Source organism: Rhipicephalus microplus, chromosome 1 (assembly GCF_043290135.1).
Source record: "Rhipicephalus microplus isolate Deutch F79 chromosome 1, USDA_Rmic, whole genome shotgun sequence".
Taxonomy (NCBI): domain Eukaryota; kingdom Metazoa; phylum Arthropoda; class Arachnida; order Ixodida; family Ixodidae; genus Rhipicephalus; species Rhipicephalus microplus.
This window is the reverse complement of record NC_134700.1, coordinates 139,140,890-139,157,187: the sequence shown is the minus strand read 5'-3', so window position 1 is coordinate 139,157,187 and position 16,298 is coordinate 139,140,890. Positions and strand designations below refer to the sequence as shown.

General features: G+C 45.9%; 1 long non-coding RNA gene across 1 annotated transcript; it reads left to right on the top strand.

Moving 5' to 3' along the window:
• The first annotated feature begins 2,835 nt into the window (after positions 1-2,835).
• On the top strand, positions 2,836-16,080 carry LOC142799558 (uncharacterized). The gene is made up of 3 exons (XR_012893916.1): positions 2,836-3,065; positions 4,030-4,108; positions 5,490-16,080. It is a non-coding gene; the product is annotated as an uncharacterized LOC142799558 (long non-coding RNA).
• Positions 16,081-16,298: the final 218 nt, after the last annotated feature.

The following is a 16,298-nucleotide window of genomic DNA, read 5'->3' as shown; positions in this document are numbered from 1 at the left end:
TGCTTCCATGTCAGGTGGGCCAGGAGGCTGTGGTAGTAAAAGAAGTATTTCTCATTTATGTGACACTTTCTTGGTCACACTATAGCAAAACTAGACCCATAATTATGTGATGTTTCTCAAACGCGACTGCAGTAAACTTATAACTAGTAGGTTTTTTGCAATCATATATCGGCTAGCTACGAAGACACATGCGAGGCGACAGTGATTTAATTTATTTGCCTTCTTTCACCGCAACGGCCTCGTTGGTGTTACCTGGCTATAGATTGAATTTCAGAATTATTTATTGAGTCAGCAATTTGTTCCCACGTGAAGCCACGCCGCAAGTAACACACGTTTTTCAGGTTACAAATTAAGACGTTAAACAGTTTTAAAATTTAATATTGCGATACGCTGCCACCGTGTGACGCCTACGCAGTCATTGGCAAAAACTACATATGTTGAAATGAACCCAACTAGCCTTGCAAGCAAACGTCCTTGAAAAACGGAAGTGGTTTCTACTCACCGGCCCGGGCTTGCAACGGGTGTTTATCCGATGAATGCTTCATTGGTCACTTCGTTCCCCGGAAGTCACTTGAATTCCCTTCGCGAAAGCATATGGACAAGTCAAAATAAACAGAACGAGAAAGAGTGTGTCGGTCGACAGAGGCTCTAATATTTACAGCGAAACGAAACAGTCCGAGACACATCCGAACGCACCGCGAGCTGTTACCTGCTGTCGCAACCGTTGGTAGCCGCAAACTTTGAAATGAGGATAATGATGTCAATAGGCTGCTGCTGATCTCAAGTAAGCTGGAGCAAAAACTATTACGAAAAATTGATGACGCAGCACATGTTTAAGAAAAACTACTTGCTCAAATACCAAGTTGTTTTTATGTGTAGCGGTACGCAAAGATGTAGTACTTGATCATTTTAAAATTAAAACTTGGCCCCGATGAGGGCGCCTTTACAAGAGAGTGCAATAGCGCGAGTGGCGAGGGAGTTTAGTAAATCCGCTCTGGGTGTTTGAAGCAGAAACGTGTCACGGTTGATTTTTTTTGCCCCCTACAGGAGAGCACTTGAACTTGAGAGTTTCCGGGGCCTGCCCGCGCCTTCAATTGCGTTTCTGCTTTTCACCGACACCCCAGCATTCGTGAGGTCCTCCTCGATGGCCCGTTCCTTCAACAAAAAGCCCGGGAGACCAGCCGCGCGCTCGGTCGTTCCACAGGCACCGGCCGCGTCCTTGCCGCTTCCGTCGAATGCTCCCCCGGCCCCGGCTAACCAGGCACCGCCTCGTCGTGAAGTCGCTACGTGGACGTTCCAACAAGGCACTGAGGCCCCAGTCGCTTTCGTGTCGACTCGTCGCTGGTCCAAGCAACGCAAAGTCTGGGTGGGGGTAGACCCCGAGTGCGTCCCACGTCCTTTCTGTGGACGCACCCTTTCGGACCTGCTCGACGCTTCCGGAGGTGCCTCAAGGCACCTGTTCCTGAGGCCTCCATCTGCGACGCTTGTGGTGTCCTGCTCGTGCACGAGGCTACACTCTAAGCCAAAAACGGCCGAAGTGGAAGCAACGGCTGTTTTTACTCCTTCAGACTGACTGTTACTCTCCGAAAAGACCAAGCGGAACAAGATGGCCGACTTGTTCGAGAATGGGGGAGCAACTGTTGATTGATTGATTGATATGTGGGGTTTAACGTCCCAAAACCACTATATGATTATGAGAGACGCCGTAGTGGAGGGCTCCGGAAATAATAGACCACCTGGGGTTCTTTAACGTGCACCCAAATCTGAGCACACGGGCCTACAACATTTCCGCCTCCATCGGAAATGCAGCCGCCGCAGCCGGGATTCGAATCCGCGCCCTGCGGGTCAGCAGCCGAGTACCTTAACCACTAGACCACCGCGGCGGGGCTGGGGGAGCAACTGTGTTCATCTTAAGTTGGTAAGGGAGCAACGGAAAGTTTCCGGAGCCCTCCACTACGGCGTCTCTCATTATTATATAGTGGTTTTGGGACGTTAAACCCCACATATCAATCAATCAATCAATCAAGGGAGCAACGGAAGGAGGAACCGCTGTAAATGCTTTCGTCACGCAACTGTTACTCCCCGGCAGGAAACCGCACACAAATATGCATGCCGCCCACATTGATATTCATGGGCCCGATTATTGTTTGTTCTGTGTGCCATAATTCACCAAACCAAAACAGTGATTTATTTTAGCATCCGCAGATAATAAGATAGCAGCGCTGGCTGAACACAGAAGACCTGAGAATACAGCTACGTCAAGTACCTAAACACGCAGCAGCAGAATGAAGAGTTGGCACGTCAAAGCGGACCGAACGCCGAAACACGTGCAAAACAACGATAAAAAAAAGCCTAGACACGCCGTTCGTCCGCGAAAGAAGGGCGTCAAAGTCGATCAAGCACCTAAACGCGTGCATAAGGAGCCCCCTCCCCCCCCCCCCAGATATATCGGAGAAGAAAAAAAAAAGCGGACCCGGACGCGCTTATCATCAGCCGTACACTTAGTAGCACGCTTCACCGTGTAGTTTGAGGGCTGAATGACAAATATGCGCCATCTGCGCCCGCACGACAAGAGCGGCGCTAGTGTAGCAAGCGATGTAATTAACAAAGTAATTTTTGTTCAGTGTTTATGTTTACTAGCACTAAATAAAAGTTACACTCAATTTTTATATTTAAGTATGAGTTTCAGTGTACCTCAGTTTTTTTTATAAGTGTATTCGGAGAACACACTGAAAGCATTGCGCTAACGCCTGTGCTGCCACTGCTCGACGTTTTTTTTTCGGCGCAACTAGGTTCGCGTTCTCACTACTCATATTCATATGGTCTGTGGTCGGCGAGCGCATAGACATGCGAGCTTGTGAGCTATGTTTTGATCCTGTGTGTGTGTCGCAGATTTGCGTTTCTACTTATTCGTGATGAAGGTTAGTGTATGTTTATCTTTATGGAGCGCGAAGTTGTTGTGGATTTCGCTGCTGGGTGGAACAAACACATCGTAAACACGTCTTCAGCTATCTGCAAGCCTGTTCGCTCGTTGGACGAAGGACTGTGCATGCATCAGCGTGCAGGTTAGTGGCATTTCCAGCCTTATTTATTGCTCTTACAATATATTGTTGAGTGGTTGCGCTATTAAAAGAGAAATGATTTGCTCTTTCTTATTTACCGTATTCATTGCTAGCCGTATCGGACTAAATTACCTCTATTATTACCGCCTGCATACCCTCTTGCTTCCCCTGTCACCACTGCAGTGCCAGTGTACTTTTGCAGTTAAAAGATCATTACCGCAACACTACCTCGCTTGGAAAAACATTGGGGCGGGGTTGTAGCGGCCTTCATACTGGCACTTTTCTATCATCGGCTTTATGTAACGTTAACGACTGAGAGTTGGGACCGTGGGCCGCATTTTTTAGAGCTGTAAAGTGTATGTAAATCAGTAAGTGAACAAATCATTGTCGCATCACTTCACTGGCACAGCCAGGCGGTTGCGCACAGAATTTTTTTAGGCCGTGCGTAGGGAGCTCATAATGACGACCATATTCGCTTGCCCGGCCTCCAATTGAGATAAGCGGACCCCGCACGCCTCAAAAAAAAATATTTGCCCACATCACTGCATCACTTGCTTCACCTCTGCACTGAACGCACTATTTTATACGCGCACCATCAAGCGAGCAATTTATATATGGACAGAACAATTGGAGGAGGAATGACCCAAATCTTTCAGATATCTTTAGTAATGCAAAACCTTCGCAAAACTGAATATTGTATAATACAATCATAAATGCTGTATGTTCTCGTTAGCGCTGTCATTATTCTGCATCATGAAATCTTTATGCGTGAAAACTTGGCATGCCGTTGAAGTCACATATCGACGTAAATACCAATCGACGAAAATTTCGACAACCCTAATAACGCCGTTTGTGATTTGCCGCATGCACATAATTAGGCTGATTCCCACTTGGCTGTTCTTAACCTGACTTCTTTGCTACCAAATGAAACAATATTTGATGCAAGTCTTTTACTACTTTTTTTCAGGGATATAACACAAATTTGGTTGTACTGCAGATAAAGATGCTCCCAACGATGCTAAAGTACAGAAAGCAAGTGAATTTTAGTAAGTGCAGACTTTTTGTACTACGTATATGAAAGCATCGCTTTTTAGGGGCAAACTGTGCATGTGTTGGCCAGAGAATAATTTATCATGCCACATAGTTACACTTGCACTGACAATTTGACATGGCTCCGCTGGCCCGTGTGTGTGCTCACTCTGCTACCGTTAAGATAAAATGTTTATGTTTTCATTGCAGGGATTGCTGTTTGTACTAGAAAGCCAACTGCCAAGATTTGTTTACGCTGATGCTGCTAAGAGTACGCTTTCCCTATTTACATGAATTTTGGCTTGCACAAAGCATAACACTTAAGCCTAAGTGTTAACTTGGGCTTGTCCATGCGCAGGCCTTCATAACAGCGTTTCTTGACTTGCCTTTACCCTGTTTTCTGCAGATGTTTCGTGGGCTTAAACGTGCCACAGCATGTTGACCTCCCCCACTCTGAAAAATTCACGTTAAAAGTTCTGCAAGAGTGGGCTTAACTTTCTTGTGCACCTCCTTGCTGTTCCAAGATCGTGAAGTGTTATGCTCTTACTAGAGGTGGCAGTGTTTCTAATGTTTGTATTTCCATCACATTGACCAAGTATGCGATCTTGGCTTGACTGGTAGCACATCCTCAACAAATGTCTTTGTGGCACATGTAGAAGGCAGTACAAAATAAATAGGCAGACATTCACACCGGGAGCTAACTTCTAATAATGCTTTTTTTGAAAACCACGGTGTGCTTATTCCAATTTGTCTAACAGAGCAGTAACCTGTTTGGCTGTGAACCAACAAGACGTTGAACTAATAAAAGCTTCACATCTTGTTGCTCTCAGATATATATGTATTGGCAAGCTATCTGTGACACTTTCAAACAAAGAATCAGAATATCTGTGCCTGCCTTAAGATGTATTGCTTCGTTCACATATCTCGTGGCTGTGACTCGTCAACCGAGTGAACAAATGCACCCTTTTTTACTAAATTTAAAGCATTTTTGAAGATAGCTCGGTCTACGTTTATTTGTCTATAGTTTTGTCCAGCCGTTTGTGTCAGGTACAAAGAAATATACTGAAGATTATCATGTAGCCTATGCAAATGGTTGCTTTCAAGCAGGCTTTGCATGCTTGGCTTGCGCCTACAGGTATTGCACAATTCAAGATGCAGCAGCGTATGATAGAACAGTAGAATCGAGAGCAACGATGTGCACGAGCAAAATAAGTGTTTTAACATGAGCGGACGGCACGTGTTATTTGCCACACACATGATCTCACTCAGAATGCCCATTGGTGAATGGGCTCATAGAAATGTCACTCAGCTGTGTATAGGAAACAAGTTAACTGAACTTAAGGGTATCTTTCACTGCTACAAATATGCCTTGTTGAAGTGCTGCACATTTTCTTCCAGAATATTGCTGTCTGAGACATCAGGTGAAAAGCGTCTACCACATCAGCATTTATATGGCTTGCCAAGTAAGGTTTGGCAAAACTTTCCTTTTTTTCACATTTCGTTTTGCAGTAGACATCCTAGAATGTAAGTGCTGCTGCAGTGTGTGTGACTCATTGTTATGTATTGATTCTGGCATGTTTACCCTCACACTTCTATTTTTTTTCTTGCAACAATGAGACGCTTCACATATGCCTGTGGTGACATTCCGCTGCGCTAGCCTGATGGAGACACCAGCTGCGAAACTTGAGTCCTTCAGCAGTGGAGAAGTTGCCCTTCTCTCACCAATGAGGACACAGACAGCCCTATGCTAGAAATTCAAGATTGTTTTTCCACGGATGACGCAGAAAGCCTTTGATGTATTATGGTGCTTGTTTAGTGCTAGCTATGGTGTGGCGAAGTCTACTTTTACGTGTGCTCACACGTCGCCTCATAAAAAGAACAATAAAGCATTTATTTTCCTTTCAATAATGTCCACTTTTGGTGTTAGAAGCACCCAAGCAGTGCTCTTCCAAGAAGCTCTCGCCATGTGTTAAGCGTGTGACAAGCATACTCGAGACAAATACTCATTTCCCGACGGAGTAACTGGAAGCATGTGCAGTTGGTTTTCAGAGAGTAACTGCGAATACGTAGGAGGAACGGTAAAGACTAACTGTTGCTCTTAGAAGAGCAACTGGTGGGAGTAATGGTTGGTCAGCAGGGAGAAACTGATGGGAGTAAGTGTTGGTCCGCAGGAAGGAACTGGAGGGAGTGACTGTTCATCTCCCGATGGAGGAACTGAAAGGAGAGCAACGGTTCGTCCCTCTGCAGTTACTCTTTTTAGGGAAGTAATGGGAGTGGCAATGCGATTGCTCCCTGAAAGGAGCAACCCCTATACCCCTGTTGCTCCCTTTTGGCTTAGAGTGTACCCACCTCCGTTCGCGGGTTCGCTGAGCGAAGTCTGCCGGTGCCCCTGCGGTCCTGTCCGCTCCGGCGGTGCCGCCAAGACCAGGCCTTCAACCTGCCCTGTCGACCGACTCCCTTCAGGCGGTCGTAGTGGCGCTCGTCACGGACTCTCCATTCAAGTCGGCCATCCCTGCTGCGGTGTCCGCCGCCCTTCCGCGGCCCCAGGTTCCTGCTGAGACGCCGCCGAACGAAGACACTGGGGCCCCCGTCGATCTCGTGGACGGCCCTGAGCTGGACCCCAGTTTTTTCAGTGTCGGTGGATGCTGTTATTACGGCGTCTTTAGAGCGGCCTCGGTCTTAGGATAGGAGGGGAGGATTTGGGAATCGAGAGCGCCCTCCTACCCGGCGCCTCGTTCCCCAGCTGCCGCGCGCGCGCCGACAGCGTAGCCCGGGCGCGCATAAGCACAGGCATTGGCCAAGATGGCTGCCAGGGCGCCTCTTGGTATGGGCCAGTCAACCGTCGGCTCCTTCCCGCGCTGGCATGTCCGGGCACGCAACGATAGCGCGCTGCGCGGGCCTACGTCACAGCGCAGCGTCATTTCTCTTTGGGCGCGCGTGACATCCTTCTATCCTACGAGCTATGTTGCGCCCGACGATTCGCTTGTCGCGGGAGATGCTCTCAGGCCTCTACGAGAGGTTGACGCGCTGCTTAGCAGGCGGCTTCTCGTTCGTGCGTTCGACTTCGGCCCTTGTGCGGGAGTCGTCGCGCCCTAGGCAAGCGTACTTGCTCAGTCTTGCGGAGTATCCTATACGGCCTGCAAGCCCGTGAGTGTCGCACTGTGCTGCATCTTGGGTAATAAACCCGTTGTTGTTGTTATCCTGCCTCGTGCGTGGTTTCTGCGCCGGGCCGGAGAAATCGACGAACTCGGCTGCAGCGTCTTCGCACGCAGCAGCAGGGGAGGACGTCGCAACCATATACGGTTGCGCTTAGTAGGTAAGCCTTGTGCAAACCTGTCTCCACAGTACAAGAATATTTCAAGACACTCTGAATGTTCATCTAATGCATATAGGTTGATAATTTTCTTTGGAGTTTCTTGCAACAATAAATGACAGCATATGTATCGACCTTGGTTATCAACACAAGTGCTGACTGGCGAACGTGACAGGCTTTTTTTCATAAACAGCCAACATCCCTCAGATAATTCTTTTTCTTGTGAAACGCATACATTATACTCAGACAGAAAAGGTGGCAGAGCTCTGTCTCTGTCTCCTAGTCGCTCTAAATCTCTGTCTCATGGATGGCGAGTAAGTCTAGACGCTTTCTGGTGAAAAACTACGGAGCTGTACCGGTTTCTGAAATGATCTGAGGCCACGTTGATTCAATGTTTCAAACATAATTCGCTGGAACTGCACCATGGAGGCTACATTCTGTTGAGCTTATTGTCATATGTGATCAGTCTGGGATGTCGATGGTGAGACTTCTCTTGAACCCCCGCCAGGCCTCCTAGATCGGGACCACCAGCACTTTTCTTTTAAGTGGTCCTTGGGTGACCACTTTTAGGTTGCATTCGCTGACGGCGCATCTTCTTATTCACAGTCACTGCGTCACCCTCGTTGCTTGATTCCGAGCTGCAGTACGTCAATCTGCGCTTATTTATTGCAGTATACTGCTGCATTTGAAGATTGATATTGACCTTCTTTGTAGGAACCTCCTTCTGCGTAAGAAGCTATCTGCGGTCATTTTGGGCTGGCTGCTTGCCAGAATCTTTTGGTTCTTTGCGTACAGGAACTTAATCTCTTTTATCTGCGTCTGACTTTTCGGCATCTTGTGCATCCTTGTTGGTGAAGTTCGTAGAGTCTGTCGTTGACGGATGGTCTCCTGTTGAATACAGACTTTCTGTGGCAACCATGCTAAGCTCTTGCAGGTTATCGTCATGGTGTTGTGTGTGCTGTCGAAGCTTGTTAGCACAGGTCTCGACACAGTCCTCAGCTGAATGACCGAAGAGCTGACAGCCATGAGACCGAGGAGTCCTGCAGTTTCCACTGATGTGCCTAATCCTTATGCACCGAAGGCAGAGAGGTGAGTGGAACGAGACTTGGTACTCCACACGAAGTCAAAGTTGAGGAATGTCGCCTACTCGGACTCTATTGGCAAGGGCCGACCCAACGTCATGATTAAGAGTCCGCTATTGCTCCAGTTACACAACTTTGCAGCATTATAGCAATATTGACTCATTTTTCCTGAAACCATGCAGTGCCCCTCAAATATAGGCGTTTTTGAAGTGCTCAGATAGCCAGAGAAGCTTCCTTTATACTTTTGTAGGTTTCGGGTCAATCACAAGGCATCGACAACTTTTGATGAAAAATTCACGTCGTGTGACTAGCTTAGTTTTCGTCAGCGTGGACTTCCAAGTAACTGTTCCTACATGTGACATTTGAAATTGACCTGTAGAGCTATTTCCTATATGTCAATACACTCCCGAAGAGCATCTCTAAAGTCCTGAACACGATAGCACCTTTACATTCCCGCAACGTTCTAGCCAGCTGACTGCAATGCCATGACCAGGCATACGAGTGGTCTCTACTAATACGAGTGGTCGCGTGTCTGGTGCTTTTCTGACAACCACGCGTGGTCTAGGTACCAAATTTCACGAACACCCCTGTGCCCTTTAATCACTGCAGTGCGCCCGCGCTAGCTAGAGTGGTGCGGGTGTGCATAAGCGCCGCTGGCTGTGTTTTGTGTGTGTCAGCGCTTCCTTTATTTCGGTTTTGTGCGGTGGTTTGTATTATTCTTTGCGAATTTGGTGATGCGTGAGTGCGGGCTGTTCCGTCTGGACGTTAGTTCTGAATGTGCGGAGTGCTCTGACGCGTGTTAGTGAACGCTGTCACATGGGTACTTGCTGCATGTGGTCACGCTGCACTGCATTTGATCCGGATTTGTTTAGACAGTGTAGCGATGACTAATACCAGTATTCTTCCAGAAAGTTTGATCGCGCGCAACAACTTTGTCGCTGCTGCGGTGTACAGCATCGAGCTTGGCACAGGCGCCCTCACCACGATTACAACTGTCGGTGTGACACCAGCGCCCTGCCGCGGTGGTCTGGTGGCTACGGTACTTGGCTGCTGACCCACAGGTCACGCGATCAAATCCCGGCGGTGGCGACTGCATTTCCGATAGAGGCGGAAATGTTGTAGGCCCGTGTTCTAAGATTTGTGTGCACGTTAAAGAACCCCAGGTGGTCGAAATTTGCGGAGACCTCCACTACGGCGTCTCTGATAATCTCATGGTGATTTCGCGACGTAAAACCCCACATACCAATCAATGTGTGAAACCGGCAGTTATAATATCGCATTATTTTCACTATATGCACAAGTAGTCCAAGCAGCATAGAGAAAAAAAAGCTGTGGCAGTGATATCCCCTGTCAGTGATCACATGTGAATGCTCATACTAAGAAAAAACGTTCAGTTCTGTACGCTTTTGTGGCCTCTACTTCTTTGGCTGCTGCTTACATGACAATGCAAGAAACAAGCAGTCTATAAATTACATCACAATTGCACAGAAACGGTGCATCATACTTAGGCAAGTCTCTAGAAAAGATAAAACGTCTGAAAAGAAGCACATGTACATGTTGAATCTTCGAAACAAGCTTATTCCTCACACTTTTGTCAAATTTTGTTGTTAGGGTTCTGCTGACATGAGCCACCGGGAGCCACCGCATTATACATATATTGTATGATTGGTGAGTCGAGTGGTCACCTGTAAATTACGATCTGCATAAGAAGCGAGTACTTTGCCTTCGGCGCAACTTTGGCATGCTCACTTTTCGCTTAGCACCTAGAACTGAACCTCGTCGTACAGTGAAGATGTCTTCATCATCAGCCTGACTACGCCCACTACAGGGCAAAGGCCTCTCCCATGATCTGCCAGTCAATCCAGTCTTGTGCTTTTCGTTGCCATGTTATACCTGCAAACTATTTAATATCATCGACCCACCTAACTTTTTGTCTCCCCTTCCTGCGTTTGCCTTCTCTAGAAATCCAGTCTGTTACCCTTAATGACCAGCGGTTATCCTGCCTATGTGCAGCCTGCCTGGCCCATGTCCATTTCTTCTTCTTGATTACAACTATGATATCCTGAACCCTGGTTTGTTTCTTGACCCACTCTGCTCTTTTCTTCTCTTTTAAGGTTACGCCTATCACTTCCCTTTAATTCGCTCACTGGGTCATCCTCAATTTAAGCTCAACCCTCTTTGTAAGCTTCCAGGTTTCTGCTCTGTAGGTTAGTACTGGCAAGATTGATATGTGGGGTGTAACGTCCCAAAACCACTCTATGATTATGAGTGACGCCGTAGTGAAGGGCTCCGGCAATTTTGACCCCCTGAAATTCTTCAACTTGCGCCTAAATCTGTGCACAGGGGCCTACAGCATTTCCGCTTCCATCGAAAATGCAGCCGCCGCCGCCGGGGTTTGATCCCGTGACCTGCGGGTCAGCAGCCGAGTACCTTAGCCACTACACCACTGCGGTGGGGCTACTGGCAAGGTGCCACTGTTATATACCTTCCTCTGGGGGGTAAGTGGCAAATTACCATTCATGGTTAGAGAATCCTTGATAAATGTTATCAACCCCATCTTTATTCTCCTATTTACTTCACTCGCATGGTACGGCTCCGCGGTTGCTACCTCTTCTAAGTACACATGTTTCTTTATAACTTTCAGCTTTTCTCCGCCTTATAACAAAGTGCTGTTTTCTGCCGAGACTGTAGCACGTTACTTTAGTTTTGTGCACACTCACTTTCGGACATACTTTTTTGCTTTCCATGTTCAGTTCTTGATTCATGAGCTGTTTTAATCTCCTGAGTAACTTATCGAAGGAACGTCATTAGCGAATCGCAGGTTCCTAATATAATTTCGATTATCTCGAATTCCTAACTGTTCCCAAGCCAGGGTCCTGAAAACCTCCTGTAAACATCATATGAATAGCACTGGAGAGACTGTATCTCCCTGCCTTACAACCTTTTTTATTGGGATTCTGCCACTTTCTTTATGATGGCTGTGCATCCACTGCAGGTTTTCTTCCAGTGTTTATATGTAGCATTCTCCGATGCCCTGATTCAGTAGTGCCCACATTACTGCTGACTTCCTGACTGAGTAAACGCCTTCTCGTGATCTATGAAGGCTATGTATAGGTGTTGATTGTATGTGAAGGTGTTGTTTGATATGCTTATGGCACGGGATCACGTTAACAATATGGTACATTCCACAGCGAAGTTGAGTGCGGCGTATTTTAGTCGGTGCATCTTCTTTTCATGATCGAGCAGTAATTTTGGGGGCGAGAAATATAAGTTATGGTCTTCTTGCTTTTTCTTCTTCATATTGTAAATTACTTATTACTAGATTACATCTCATACATTACTGAATGGACCAGGACAGTGGAGGGCCTTGACACTTTAATCATGCACTACCATATTGCAATTTTCAACTGCAACTTAAAGACCACTGCTTGGCATATTTGATGTATAATAAATTCTATTGTTGCAACATTTCTCAGTGTAAACTTTTAGTTGTGAAAACATGCTCAGGCTATGGACAACAGCTGGTGTATTAGTTTTTAAAAAACACCCAAACGGTGTTCTATGACTACTAATTAAAGCACAGCGTAATAGTATTTGTCTGAAATTTGTGATCAATAGGTACAAAACTACAACTGCGCCTCTTCAAGCAAGTTATTTGCAGGTTCAAAAAGCGGGAAACACTTGATCACAGCACTATTGGGACTCTGTCACCATGTACAAATCTTTTGTACTTTAAAAGTTTATAATTTATGTGCTTGCAGGCTCATGCACAGCAGAGCAGAAGGAACCTGCGTTGCTTACCATTACAATCATGTTAAAGGAATTCGATTTACCTCTCGCAGCCATACATCTCAACTAGGAAGTTTGTCTGGTTAGAGTTAATTGAGGAGGTAAAAGTACTTGTAATCTTTAGATGCTATAACAGCCCCTGAGGAGACCTTGGTGGTCAAAAAGAAAATGCTTCCTTAGCATAAAAACCGAGGCAAGACTTCTCTTGTATGTGGTTTAAAAGAGTCTTTCCTACTCTTTGGAAGTAGAGTTTTAACGCCCTTCACTAACAACGAGGAAAGTCAACTGTTCTTCTAGGTCTTAAGCTCTTTTGCTGGCCTCGGAACAATGTTATACTAAGTTCTATTTTTACTCTATATAGAGCTTCTTTCCTATCCGTTTATAAAGAACTACAGGTTTTCCCACTGAATTTAATCCAAGCGCCTGCCAAATTATTCTAGGCGCCCGTCAATTTAATCCAGCCGCCATTCTAATTATTCCGGGTGCCATTCATTTTAATCCAAGTGCCACTGAAATTAATCCAACCACCAGCCAATTTATTCCAGACGCGAACGAACTTAATACTCCTGGCGACATGGTGACTTCAAAGGAACCCTGAATTTTCAAGAACGCGTGGAGTGAATAGCTTTGGAGTGAATTTAAAAGGAAAAACAATGAATGAGCCACTTTGACACAATGTGATTCACATGACTTCTCCACGCCTATTACCCGCGAAAGCCTTATTCACACCTTCGACATGCATATCAATAAAAACGCCGTCCACAAAAAAATACCTTGACTGCTATTAATCAAACCAATGATCTCATTACGAGTGACTTGAGTGACGTCATCACGCATATCACCCACGCACGCACTATCTTAACTTTTCTTTCATGCTTATCAAACGCAACGTTTTTGAAAGGACAGTAGCTTGACACCTAAAACTCGGCGAAGCGACTTGATCACCAATGTCTCAGGTGACGTCCTAACACCTATCACCGACACATGCGCTGTCCTAATCTGTCTTCATGCATATCAATCGAAACGTATTTGAGAGGGTAATAACTTGAACGCTGTCAACCGGCCTAGGAAGCGATCACTAGTGACTCACGTGACATCATCATGCCTATCACACACGCACGCGCTGTCCTAACCTGTCTTCATGCATATCAAAGGAACCATCTTTGCGAGGGCAATAATGCCATGCTTATGTCTCGGCCAACCGACTTGATCACTAGTAGCTGAAGTTACGTCATCACGCCTAACACAAACGCAAGCACTCTCTAACCTGCCTTCATGCAAATCAAACGAAACGTTTTTGAAAGGTTATAACTTGAACGCTGTCACTTGGCCAAGTAACGTGATCCCTAGTGACTCACGTAAGGTCATCCCCCATATCACCCAAGCATGCAGTGTCTAACCAGTCTTTGTGCATTTCAAACGCAACATCTTCGAGGGAGTAATAACTTGATCGCTGTTACTCAGCCAATCAACTTGATCACTTGTGACTCGCGTGACGTTATCACGCCTAACACTCATGCAAGCGCTTCCTAATATTTTTTCATGCATATCAAACGAAACATTTTGAGAGGGTAATAACTTGAACGCTGTCACTCGGCCTAGTGACGTGATCACTAGTGATTCACTTGACGTATACACGCCTAACACCCGCGCACACGCTGTCCTAACCTGTATTCATGCGTAGGAAACTAACCGTCTTTGAGGGAACAATAAAATCATACTTATGACTCGGCCAACATACTACTTGATCATTAGTAACTTACGTGACGTCATCACGACTGACATTCACACGCACTCTCTAACGTGCCGTCATGGATATTAAATGAAACATCGTTGATAGAGTAATAACACGAAGATCGTTGTAGGCAGCATCTGCTAGTATTAACAAACTGCTCGCGCTAAACAGCCATCCAACTGCCAATCGGTATATGTAGGCTCCGGATCGCACGTTAAGAATTCAGTCAAGGGCGTCTTTAAATTGCTTTCGCTTGACTTGACGCTTTTCTTGACTCGAGTAAATGCGATGAAAGCAACAACACCTTCAACCAGTAGTAGGTAACCCAACATCAGCCTCCCACCACTCGTTGAAGGCAACGCTTCTGCTACATTAAATAAATAAGAATAATAAGGGTGAAATGACAATTAGGCATTTCCAAACTATACTCAATTACGCAACTTCAAACGATACCCTCACCCTCTGCAACGCATTTACTCAAGCTCGTCGTGTTAAAAGATGTGGGCGGCTTTTTTTGTTGCTTCTCACGTTTTGAAGAATGTTTTGGAAACGCGGGCAGCCAGGCCTCACTACGGTGAACGGACAGGCGTTCTACACCAAACAGGCACGCCTATTTGAAGGACACTAACCTATAATAAACGACGTGGTGTGGAATGCGGAAAAAAGGAACGAGTCAGGCACAGCTCTGATTGGCGCATCAGCAAATGGTCACTTGCAAATAGTAATAGTATGTATCTAAAGTATGGTGACTGCCCTCTGTTACGACAGATTTGTTTCTCAGGATAACCAGATGAAATACTATATGAGTTGAAGGAGTGATTGACAATTCTTTTAGTAGCAATTATTGGAATTGGCAGACCGTGCATCTTATGCTTGATTATGTACATACGGTGTTATGAGTAGAGGCCGGAATATATGCAAAAATCTATTTCGTTTCTTGCGTTCCTATCGTGTCATTTGGACATATGATCATGAACTAGAGAACAGGGAGAGCTTTTATGATGTTTTTATAGTGCCTATAGGTGCTTATTTGCACATTGCTGCCTAAACTCCTATAAGTGCCTGTAAGTGCCTGTTTTTAAAATCGATGCCTTTATAAACGCTAATTAACCTCAAGTTTTGCTCTCAAGTAGCCTTGGAGTCTGGTATTCGTGTTACCCGGCAAAGTTTAGATTGCGGGAGAATGTATGGTGCAAACCACACCTTATTTCACAAGTTACTTTTATCACTGGCAAGCCTACAGGGCATTATGCCCAAAAATTAAATAGATAAGCCTTTAAAGAAATATTCATCCAAGACGCGTCGGCTGCTCAGCCTCTCTCCAGCATACGCTCGGATACGTAGAGAGTAGGAGGTGCTTCTGTGCAGCGGAACGACGATAAAGAATGAATGCGAAACCGTGGAGAATCTTCAAAGAAAGTAAATTGTAGATAAAAAGCAATATCTATGTGATTTTTGTTTTATTTGTCTTTACATGTGGTCCTCCTGAGAAATTGTACTTTGACATTCGAAAATGTTGCGTATCCCATGAGAAGGTTTGTTTTTCTAGCATTTTTTTAATTCGTTCAATAAAAGCTGTGAAAGGATTATCTGAAGAGGTGAGCTTGAAGCCTTCGCCACTCACTAGATGTAGACTTCGCTAGCCCAATTCCTTCCCTGCTATTGATATTCGAGCTGGAGCATCACCCGACGCGCATGAGCAAGTCATGCGCGCGTAAACTATACTCGCATGAACTGCCCGCAGCAGCTCGTACACGCGAGTGGTGTTCTGTCGCCTCGATTTTCTCTGTGTTGTACTGCGAGATTTTGTGGGATGAATTCCTATTTGCGCGCAAAATTGGAGAAGCTGGCTTGCATAACGTATTCTTACCCCAATACACAGTCTCACACCGCTGCAACTTATGTAGGGACGATGCACCGAAACCACGCCAAGCGTTCTGAATGCGGGAAGTGCGAGAACACCAACGCAAACGAAATGGAGGCATCTTAGTCTGGCATCTTAGTCTTGCATTTCTCTCGATACACGAATGGAGAAGGCCATTCATCATCGTGCAGAGTATAACTCTAACATTCGCCCCCTTCACGCTAGTTGACAAACGGCACGCTGGAACACCTCGTTTCGCCCTTCCAAAACAGCGTGAGCACCATACGTTGAAGTTGATCTCGTGAATGTAGTATCGTGTTGAGTGACCAACTTCAACGTAAGTTACTCGCACAGTTTCGGAAGGGCGAAACGAGGTGTTCCATCGAGCCGTTTGTCAACTAGGGAGAAGGGGGCGAATAGAAAT